A 12,124-nucleotide genomic window follows, 5' to 3' on the forward strand; every position below is an offset into this window, starting at 1 on the left:
CTAATGCATACACATACTTTTCTACATACATCGTGGCATAGGCGTACTCGCCGTCGCCACTACATCTACCACAGTTCCTTGGCGCAACTTGCTGGTGTGACGAGCAGAGTGCGACCAACTTTTGAATCATTTATTACGGCTCCCTTGAGCCAACGGGCTGACGAGCCTTGGACCTGCACCTGCGCGCCATGAGAGGTACTTCACCTGTTTTAATGACATTTTGGCAGTCCACGCGGCACCCCTTTACACTGACCTGCTCCCTGCTGACGAGAGGCAACTACCTCGAAACACGTGTCCGGGGATGGCTAATGCATACACATACTTTTCTACATACATCGTGGCATAGGCGTACTCGCCGTCGCCACTACATCTACCACAGTTCCTTGGGGCAACTTGCTGGTGTGACGAGCAGAGTGCGACCAACTTTTGAATCATTTATTACGGCTCCCTTGAGCCAACGGGCTGACGAGCCTTGGACCTGCACCTGCGCGCCATGAGAGGTACTTCACCTGTTTTAATTACATTTTGGCAGTCCACGCGGCACCCCTTTACACTGACCTGCTCCCTGCTGACGAGAGGCAACTACCTCAAAACACGTGTCCAGGGATGGCTAATGCATACACATACTTTTCTACATACATCGTGGCATAGGCGTACTCGCCGTCGCCACTACATCTACCACAGTTCCTTGGGGCAACTTGCTGGTGTGACGAGCAGAGTGCGACCAACTTTTGAATCATTTATTACGGCTCCCTTGAGCCAACGGGCTGACGAGCCTTGGACCTGCACCTGCGCGCCATAAGAGGTACTTCACCTCTTTTAATTACATTTTGGCAGTCCACGCGGCACCCCTTAACACTGACCTGCTCCCTGCTGACGAGAGGCAACTACCTCGAAACACGTGTCCAGGGATGGCTAATGCATACACATACTTTTCTACATACATCGTGGCATAGGCGTACTCGCCGTCGCCACTACATCTACCACAGTTCCTTGGGGCAACTTGCTGGTGTGACGAGCAGAGTGCGACCAACTTTTGAATCATTTATTACGGCTCCCTTGAGCCAACGGGCTGACGAGCCTTGACCCTGCACCTGCGCGCCATGAGAGGTACTTCACCTGTTTTAATTACATTTTGGCAGTCCACGCGGCACCCCTTTACACTGACCTGCTCCCTGCTGACGAGAGGCAACTACCTCGAAACACGTGTCCAAGGATGGCTAATGCATACACATACTTTTCTACATACATCGTGGCATAGGCGTACTCGCCGTCGCCACTACATCTACCACAGTTCCTTGGGGCAACTTGCTGGTGTGACGAGCAGAGTGCGACCAACTTTTGAATCATTTATTACGGCTCCCTTGAGCCAACGGGCTGACGAGCCTTGGACCTGCACCTGCGCGCCATGAGAGGTACTTCACCTGTTTTAATTACATTTTGGCAGTCCACGCGGCACCCCTTTACACTGACCTGCTCCCTGCTGACGAGAGGCAACTACCTCGAAACACGTGTCCAGGGATGGCTAATGCATACACATACTTTTCTACATACATCGTGGCATAGGCGTACTCGCCGTCGCCACTACATCTACCACAGTTCCTTGGGGCAACTTGCTGGTGTGACGAGCAGATTGCGACCAACTTTTGAATCATTTATTACGGCTCCCTTGAGCCAACGGGCTGACGAGCCTTGGACCTGCACCTGCGCGCCATGAGAGGTACTTCACCTGTTTTAATTACATTTTGGCAGTCCACGCGGCACCCCTTTACACTGACCTGCTCCCTGCTCCCTGCTGACGAGAGGCAACTACCTCGAAACACGTGTCCAGGGATGGCTAATGCATACACATACTTTTCTACATACATTGTGGCATAGGCGTAATCGCCGTCGCCACTACATCTCCCACAGTTCCTTGGGGCAACTTGCTGGTGTGACGAGCAGAGTGCGACCAACTTTTGAATCACTTATTACGGCTCCCTTGAGCCAACGGGCTGACGAGCCTTGGACCTGCACCTGCGCGCCATGAGAGGTACTTCACCTCTTTTAATTACATTTTGGCAGTCCACGCGGCACCCCTTTACACTGACCTGCTCCCTGCTGACGAGAGGCAACTACCTCGAAACACGTGTCCAGGGATGGCTAATGCATACACATACTTTTCTACATACATCGTGGCATAAGCGTACTCGCCGTCGTCACTATATCTACCACAGTTCCTTGGGGCAACTTGCTGGTGTGACGAGCAGAGTGCGACCAACCTTTGAATCATTTATTACGGCTCCCTTGAGCCAATGGGCTGACGAGCCTTGGACCTGCACCTGCGCGCCATGAGAGGTACTTCACCTGTTTTAATTACATTTTGGCAGTCCACGCGGCACCTCTTTACACTGACCTGCTCCCTGCTGACGAGAGGCAACTACCTCGAAACACGTGTCCAGGGATGGCTAATGCATACACATACTTTTCTACATACATCGTGGCATAGGCGTACTCGCCGTCGCCACTACATCTACCACAGTTCCTTGGGGCAACTTGCTGGTGTGACGAGCAGAGTGCGACCAACTTTTGAATCATTTATTACGGCTCCCGTGAGCCAACGGGCTAACGAGCCTTGGACCTGCACCTGCGCGCCATGAGAGGTACTTCACCTGTTTTAATTACATTTTGGCAGTCCACGCGGCACCCCTTTACACTGACCTGCTCCCTGCTGACGAGAGGCAACTACCTCGAAACACGTGTCCAGGGATGGCTAATGCATACACATACTTTTCTACATACATCGTGGGATAGGTGTACTCGCCGTCGCCACTACATCTACCACAGTTCCTTGGGGCAACTTGCTGGTGTGACGAGCAGAGTGCGACCAACTTTTGAATCATTTATTACGGCTCCCTTGAGCCAACGGGCTGACGAGCCTTGGACCTGCACCTGTGCGCCATGAGAGGTACTTCACCTGTTTTAATTACATTTTGGCAGTCCACGCGGCACCCCTTTACACTGACCTGCTCCCTGCTGACGAGAGGCAACTACCTCGAAACACGTGTCCAGGGATGGCTAATGCATACACATACTTTTCTACATACATCGTGGCATAGGCGTACTCGCCGTCGCCACTACATCTACCACAGTTCCTTGGGGCAACTTGCTGGTGTGACGAGCAGAGTGCGACCAACTTTTGAATCATTTATTACGGCTCCCTTGAGCCAACGGGCTGACGAGCCTTGGACCTGCACCTGCGCGCCATGAGAGGTACTTCACCTGTTTTAATTACATTTTGGCAGTCCACGCGGCACCCCTTTACACTGACCTGCTCCCTGCTGACGAGAGGCAACTACCTTGAAACACGTGTCCAGGGATGGCTAATGCATACACATACTTTTCTACATACATCGTGGCATAGGCGTACTCGCCGTCGCCACTACATCTACCACAGTTCCTTGGGGCAACTTGCTGGTGTGACGAGCAGATTGCGACCAACTTTTGAATCATTTATTACGGCTCCCTTGAGCCAACGGGCTGACGAGCCTTGGACCTGCACCTGCGCGCCATGAGAGGTACTTCACCTGTTTTAATTACATTTTGGCAGTCCACGCGGCACCCCTTTACACTGACCTGCTCCCTACTGACGAGAGGCAACTACCTCGAAACACGTGTCCAGGGATGGCTAATGCATACACATACTTTTCTACATACATTGTGGCATAGGCGTAATCGCAGTCGCCACTACATCTCCCACAGTTCCTTGGGGCAACTTGCTGGTGTGACGAGCAGAGTGCGACCAACTTTTGAATCATTTATTACGGCTCCCTTGAGCCAACGGGCTGACGAGCCTTGGACCTGCGCGCCATGAGAGGTACTTCACCTGTTTTAATTACATTTTGGCAGTCCACGCGGCACCCCTTTACACTGACCTGCTCCCTGCTGACGAGAGGCAACTACCTCGAAACACGTGTCCAGGGATGGCTAATGCATACACATACTTTTCTACATACATCGTGGCATAAGCGTACTCGCCGTCGTCACTATATCTATCACAGTTCCTTGGGGCAACTTGCTGGTGTGACGAGCAGAGTGCGACCAACCTTTGAATCATTTATTACGGCTCCCTTGAGCCAACGGGCTGACGAGCCTTGGACCTGCACCTGCGCGCCATGAGAGGTACTTCACCTGTTTTAATTACATTTTGGCAGTCCACGCGGCACCTCTTTACACTGACCTGCTCCCTGCTGACGAGAGGCAACTACCTCGAAACACGTGTCCAGGGATGGCTAATGCATACACATACTTTTCTACATACATCGTGGCATAGGCATACTCGCCGTCGCCACTACATCTACCACAGTTCCTTGGGGCAACTTGCTGGTGTGACGAGCAGAGTGCGACCAACTTTTGAATCATTTATTACGGCTCCCTTGAGCCAACGGGCTAACGAGCCTTGGACCTGCACCTGCGCGCCATGAGAGGTACTTCACCTGTTTTAATTACATTTTGGCAGTCCACGCGGCACCCCTTTACACTGACCTGCTCCCTGCTGACGAGAGGCAACTACCTCGAAACACGTGTCCAGGGATGGCTAATGCATACACATACTTTTCTACATACATCGTGGCATAGGTGTACTCGCCGTCGCCACTACATCTACCACAGTTCCTTGGGGCAACTTGCTGGTGTGACGAGCAGAGTGCGACCAACTTTTGAATCATTTATTACGGCCCCCTTGAGCCAACGGGCTGACGAGCCTTGGACCTGCACCTGTGCGCCATGAGAGGTACTTCACCTGTTTTAATTACATTTTGGCAGTCCACGCGGCACCCCTTTACACTGACCTGCTCCCTGCTGACGAGAGGCAACTACCTCGAAACACGTGTCCAGGGATGGCTAATGCATACACATACTTTTCTACATACATCGTGGCATAGGCGTACTCGCCGTCGCCACTACATCTACCACAGTTCCTTGGGGCAACTTGCTGGTGTGACGAGCAGAGTGCGACCAACTTTTGAATCATTTATTACGGCTCCCTTGAGCCAACGGGCTGACGAGCCTTGGACCTGCACCTGGGCGCCATGAGAGGTACTTCACCTGTTTTAATTACATTTTGGCAGTCCACGCGGCACCCCTTTACACTGACCTGCTCCCTGCTGACGAGAGGCAACTACCTCGAAACACGTGTCCAGGGATGGCTAATGCATACACATACTTTTCTACATACATCGTGGCATAGGCGTACTCGCCGTCGCCACTACATCTACCACAGTTCCTTGGGGCAACTTGCTGGTGTGACGAGCAGAGTGCGACCAACTTTTGAATCATTTATTACGGCTCCCTTGAGCCAACGGGCTGACGAGCCTTGGACCTGCACCTGCGCGCCATGAGAGGTACTTCACCTGTTTTAATTACATTTTGGCAGTCCACGCGGCACCCCTTTACACTGACCTGCTCCCTGCTGACGAGAGGCAACTACCTCGAAACACGTGTCCAGGGATGGCTAATGCATACACATACTTTTCTACATACATCGTGGCATAGGCGTACTCGCCGTCGCCACTACATCTACCACAGTTCCTTGGGGCAACTTGCTGGTGTGACAAGCAGAGTGCGACCAACTTTTGAATCATTTATTACGGCTCCCTTGAGCCAACGGGCTGACGAGCCTTGGACCTGCACCTGCGCGCCATGAGAGGTACTTCACCTGTTTTAATGACATTTTGGCAGTCCACGCGGCACCCCTTTACACTGACCTGCTCCCTGCTGACGAGAGGCAACTACCTCGAAACACGTGTCCGGGGATGGCTAATGCATACACATACTTTTCTACATACATTGTGGCATAGGCGTACTCGCCGTCGCCACTACATCTACCACAGTTCCTTGGGGCAACTTGCTGGTGTGACGAGCAGAGTGCGACCAACTTTTGAATCATTTATTACGGCTCCCTTGAGCCAACGGGCTGACGAGCCTTGGACCTGCACCTGCGCGCCATGAGAGGTACTTTACCTGTTTTAATTACATTTTGGCAGTCCACGCGGCACCCCTTTACACTGACCTGCTCCCTGCTGACGAGAGGCAACTACCTCGAAACACGTGTCCAGGGATGGCTAATGCATACACATACTTTTCTACATACATCGTGGCATAGGCGTACTCGCCGTCGCCACTACATCTACCACAGTTCCTTGGGGCAACTTGCTGGTGTGACGAGCAGAGTGCAACCAACTTTTGAATCATTTATTACGGCTCCCTTGAGCCAACGGGCTGACGAGCCTTGGACCTGCACCTGCGCGCCATGAGAGGTACTTCACCTCTTTTAATTACATTTTGGCAGTCCACGCGGCACCCCTTAACACTGACCTGCTCCCTGCTGACGAGAGGCAACTACCTCGAAACACGTGTCCAGGGATGGCTAATGCATACACATACTTTTCTACATACATCGTGGCATAGGCGTACTCGCTGTCGCCACTACATCTACCACAGTTCCTTGGGGCAACTTGCTGGTGTGACGAGCAGAGTGCGACCAACTTTTGAATCATTTATTACGGCTCCCTTGAGCCAACGGGCTGACGAGCCTTGGGCCTGCACCTGCGCGCCATGAGAGGTACTTCACCTGTTTTAATTACATTTTGGCAGTCCACGCGGCACCCCTTTACACTGACCTGCTCCCTGCTGACGAGAGGCAACTACCTCGAAACACGTGTCCAAGGATGGCTAATGCATACACATACTTTTCTACATACATCGTGGCATAGGCGTACTCGCCGTCGCCACTACATCTACCACAGTTCCTTGGGGCAACTTGCTGGTGTGACGAGCAGAGTGCGACCAACTTTTGAATCATTTATTACGGCTCCCTTGAGCCAACGGGCTGACGAGCCTTGGACCTGCACCTGCGCGCCATGAGAGGTACTTCACCTGTTTTAATTACATTTTGGCAGTCCACGCGGCACCCCTTTACACTGACTTGCTCCCTGCTGACGAGAGGCAACTACCTCGAAACACGTGTCCAGGGATGGCTAATGCATACACATACTTTTCTACATACATCGTGGCATAGGCGTACTCGCCGTCGCCACTACATCTACCACAGTTCCTTGGGGCAACTTGCTGGTGTGACGAGCAGATTGCGACCAACTTTTGAATCATTTATTACGGCTCCCTTGAGCCAACGGGCTGACGAGCCTTGGACCTGCACCTGCGCGCCATGAGAGGTACTTCACCTGTTTTAATTACATTTTGGCAGTCCACGCGGCACCCCTTTACACTGACCTGCTCCCTGCTGACGAGAGGCAACTACCTCGAAACACGTGTCCAGGGATGGCTAATGCATACACATACTTTTCTACATACATTGTGGCATAGGCGTAATCGCCGTCGCCACTACATCTCCCACAGTTCCTTTGGGCAACTTGCTGGTGTGACGAGCAGAGTGCGACCAACTTTTGAATCATTTATTACGGCTCCCTTGAGCCAACGGGCTGACGAGCCTTGGACCTTCACCTGCGCGCCATGAGAGGTACTTCACCTCTTTTAATTACATTTTGGCAGTCCACGCGGCACCCCTTTACACTGACCTGCTCCCTGCTGACGAGAGGCAACTACCTCGAAACACGTGTCCAGGGATGGCTAATGCATACACATACTTTTCTACATACATCGTGGCATAAGCGTACTCGCCGTCGTCACTATATCTACCACAGTTCCTTGGGGCAACTTGCTGGTGTGACGAGCAGAGTGCGACCAACCTTTGAATCATTTATTACGGCTCCCTTGAGCCAACGGGCTGACGAGCCTTGGACCTGCACCTGCGCGCCATGAGAGGTACTTCACCTGTTTTAATTACATTTTGGCAGTCCACGCGGCACCTCTTTACACTGACCTGCTCCCTGCTGACGAGAGGCAACTACCTCGAAACACGTGTCCAGGGATGGCTAATGCATACACATACTTTTCTACATACATCGTGGCATAGGCGTACTCGCCGTCGCCACTACATCTACCACAGTTCCTTGGGGCAACTTGCTAGTGTGACGAGCAGAGTGCGACCAACTTTTGAATCATTTATTACGGCTCCCTTGAGCCAACGGGCTAACGAGCCTTGGACCTGCACCTGCGCGCCATGAGAGGTACTTCACCTGTTTTAATTACATTTTGGCAGTCCACGCGGCACCCCTTTACACTGACCTGCTCCCTGCTGACGAGAGGCAACTACCTCGAAACACGTGTCCAGGGATGGCTAATGCATACACATACTTTTCTACATACATCGTGGCATAGGTGTACTCGCCGTCGCCACTACATCTACCACAGTTCCTTGGGGCAACTTGCTGGTGTGACGAGCAGAGTGCGACCAACTTTTGAATCATTTATTACGGCTCCCTTGAGCCAACGGGCTGACGAGCCTTGGACCTGCACCTGTGCGCCATGAGAGGTACTTCACCTGTTTTAATTACATTTTGGCAGTCCACGCGGCACCCCTTTACACTGACCTGCTCCCTGCTGACGAGAGGCAACTACCTCGAAACACGTGTCCAGGGATGGCTAATGCATACACATACTTTTCTACATACATCGTGGCATAGGCGTACTCGCCGTCGCCACTACATCTACCACAGTTCCTTGGGGCAACTTGCTGGTGTGACGAGCAGAGTGCGACCAACTTTTGAATCATTTATTACGGCTCCCTTGAGCCAACGGGCTGACGAGCCTTGGACCTGCACCTGGGCGCCATGAGAGGTACTTCACCTGTTTTAATTACATTTTGGCAGTCCACGCGGCACCCCTTTACACTGACCTGCTCCCTGCTGACGAGAGGCAACTACCTCGAAACACGTGTCCAGGGATGGCTAATGCATACACATACTTTTCTACATACATCGTGGCATAGGCGTACTCGCCGTCGCCACTACATCTACCACAGTTCCTTGGGGCAACTTGCTGGTGTGACGAGCAGAGTGCGACCAACTTTTGAATCATTTATTACGGCTCCCTTGAGCCAACGGGCTGACGAGCCTTGGACCTGCACCTGCGCGCCATGAGAGGTACTTCACCTGTTTTAATTACATTTTGACAGTCCACGCGGCACCCCTTTACACTGACCTGCTCCCTGCTGACGAGAGGCAACTACCTCGAAACACGTGTCCAGGGATGGCTAATGCATACACATACTTTTCTACATACATCGTGGCATAGGCGTACTCGCCGTCGCCACTACATCTACCACAGTTCCTTGGGGCAACTTGCTGGTGTGACGAGCAGAGTGCGACCAACTTTTGAATCATTTATTACGGCTCCCTTGAGCCAACGGGCTGACGAGCCTTGGACCTGCACCTGCGCGCCATGAGAGGTACTTCACCTGTTTTAATTACATTTTGGCAGTCCACGCGGCACCCCTTTACACTGACCTGCTCCCTGCTGACGAGAGGCAACTACCTCGAAACACGTGTCCGGGTATGGCTAATGCATACACATACTTTTCTACATACATCGTGGCATAGGCGTACTCGCCGTCGCCACTACATCTACCACAGTTCCTTGGGGCAACTTGCTGGTGTGACGAGCAGAGTGCGACCATCTTTTGAATCATTTGAGGCCAAAGATGACAGTTTTAAAAACACTTGTGACAAGGAGCTTTAGAATGACCCACCATATTCGGACATTCTTTTGAACAGTTAAAGCCCTGAATTTTCAGACAAATAAACTCGAAGAACAGGTCGATTTACGTCAAACCTTAGAGATATTTTTATTAGAAATTGACTTAAACAAGAACATCTGAATGGCTTCATACTATGGGCAAAGGACAATGCAGAATTTATGATGGAGAATTGCTTGTGCTTTCCTGTAATTGACAATTTGTAATCTTTACCAATTATGTTAAACACACTTGTAGCCAAGGTAAAAACTTTTTTAGGCCAAAACAAAAGTCGCAAAAAAAAGAGCTAAACAAATGCTCATTTGCGTAATGTGGACAAACTATCAGCACATAGTTCATCCCGAAATTTGCCTCCGACTAACCAAATCTTACAAGTAGCAAAACTTCCTTCCCCAATCAAAGAGCATAATATTATGAATTTAAAATCACGTTCCCCCTTTCTAAGCCTTAGTGGGAATGAGATTAAGGATAGGAACAAAGGCGACCCCAAACCAGTCATAGGAATTATTTTGCAGCTTCTCAGAAAAAGCGAGTGAGACTTATGAAAGCTCAAACCAAAAGTCAAAACATTGTCAGATTGTTGAATAATGTTCATGACAATGATAAGTTCTTTCCCATAGTTGAAAACAAACACGATAAACTGATCTGAAAAAACGTGAAATTAAAAAACAAGCGCAAAACAATTAAAATGGCTCCCAAAACCCTCGCCAATAGTTGAAAATATGACAACAAAAATTATCAAAGATTCAGAAAATACAGATACCATTAAGAAGCAATTGCATGATCATAATCTGCAATATACAACTTTCTTACACACTCACCCCATGCCAATAACATGACATTTGGTAACTACACCAACAAACACTTCTGATATATCTACACATGGACTAAACTGCGATTTAGAATCGTAGGGGCATATCAACAAGGCGGCGATAAAATATTATCGCCGCCTTAGCGCCAGTTTCCGGCGATCAAGCGGTTATAATTTTATCGCCCTATCAACAAGGCGACGCTAACCCCTGTTAGCGTTACTTTTCCGGCGATAGCGACCGGAATTTTATCGCCTTTCAAGCCAGTGATGACATGCAAAGTAGGCGTTCCTGACTGAAATCCCACGAAAAAAGTCGCTAACACAGCTGCTCACTATTAACAAGGATATCGCCAAACCGCTTAGCTACAAAATAACGCACGCTAACTCCCGCTAACTCCAGTTTTTAACACCTGATAAAAACCTGCCTTACACTGGAGATAAGGGGGAGTATATAAGGGAGAGTTGGCCCAAGCTTTCCCAGAACAGCCACAGAAGCCATGGAGGTAGTCATCATGCAGATTGGAGTCCCACCAAGGCAGCAACAACAACAACCACCGCCAATGCCATCACCACCAGGACCACCACCACCCATGCAGCGACGAAGAAGACAGTGGGCACTGCGCAGACGTGTCTACCTCACAGACTTAAGGCCAGAGGAAGTCATAGCCCACTACAGGCTCAAAAGGACATCCATCCAGCAAATCCTGACCCTCATTGCCCATAGGCTGATGCCACCAACACAGCAGACAACCAACATCCATCCGCTGACAAAACTGCTCGCTCTGCTGCACTTCTTGGCCTCTGGGACATTCCAACCAACAACAGCCAGAGTCGGTGGAGTATCACAGGCATCCTTCTCAACCTTCCTCCCCACTGTCTTGGATGGCATACTCAGCCTGAATCCTCAGCACCTACACTTCCCCAACACTGTGCAGGAGCAGATTGCCATCAAGCAAGGATTCCATGCCATTGCTGGCTTACCACAGGTGATCGGTGCAATTGACTGCACACATGTACCATTTGTGCCCCCTGCAGACAGCGAACACATCTACCGCAACAGGAAGCACACCTATTCAATGAATGTGCAGGCAATAGTGGACCACCGCGGACTGTTCACAAATGTCGTTGCCAAATTTCCAGGGAGTGTGCATGATGCATTCATCTTCCGACACTGCATCATAAACCAGCGCTTCCAGGATGGCGCATATGGAAATGCATTGCTTGTCGGTAAGTACCAACTGAACACACCACATGCACAAAAAACACAATCATGTTGACCCATCAAGAGGGAGGATGTAAATACATTGCCTAGGTACTGATTGGGGGGGTGCACAAAATGCATGGGCACATGCTGATGTATTGTGTACGAGGATGAGGTATACAGGCTCCACTGTAGAGCATGGCTACTCATAGTATGGCCCACGTGCTGCCAGCGGCCTGGCAAGCCTTTCTTGTTGGGCCGTGGACCTTGCAGACATTGTACCTGTGTGCCATGTCTGCAGATTTCATAAGAGTGCCACCAAACACTGCCGCACCAGCGCGGACTCCAAGAGACTCTGCACCATGGGGGCTGTGCGAGTCCAACGATAGTCAGAGTGGAGATGCATGTGCGCCAAGAGGTGAAATATAACAAAAACTCGTTAACAAGTAAATGGTCCATG

Source organism: Triturus cristatus, chromosome 5_1 (genome assembly GCF_964204655.1).
Source record: "Triturus cristatus chromosome 5_1, aTriCri1.1, whole genome shotgun sequence".
Lineage (NCBI taxonomy): Eukaryota > Metazoa > Chordata > Amphibia > Caudata > Salamandridae > Triturus > Triturus cristatus.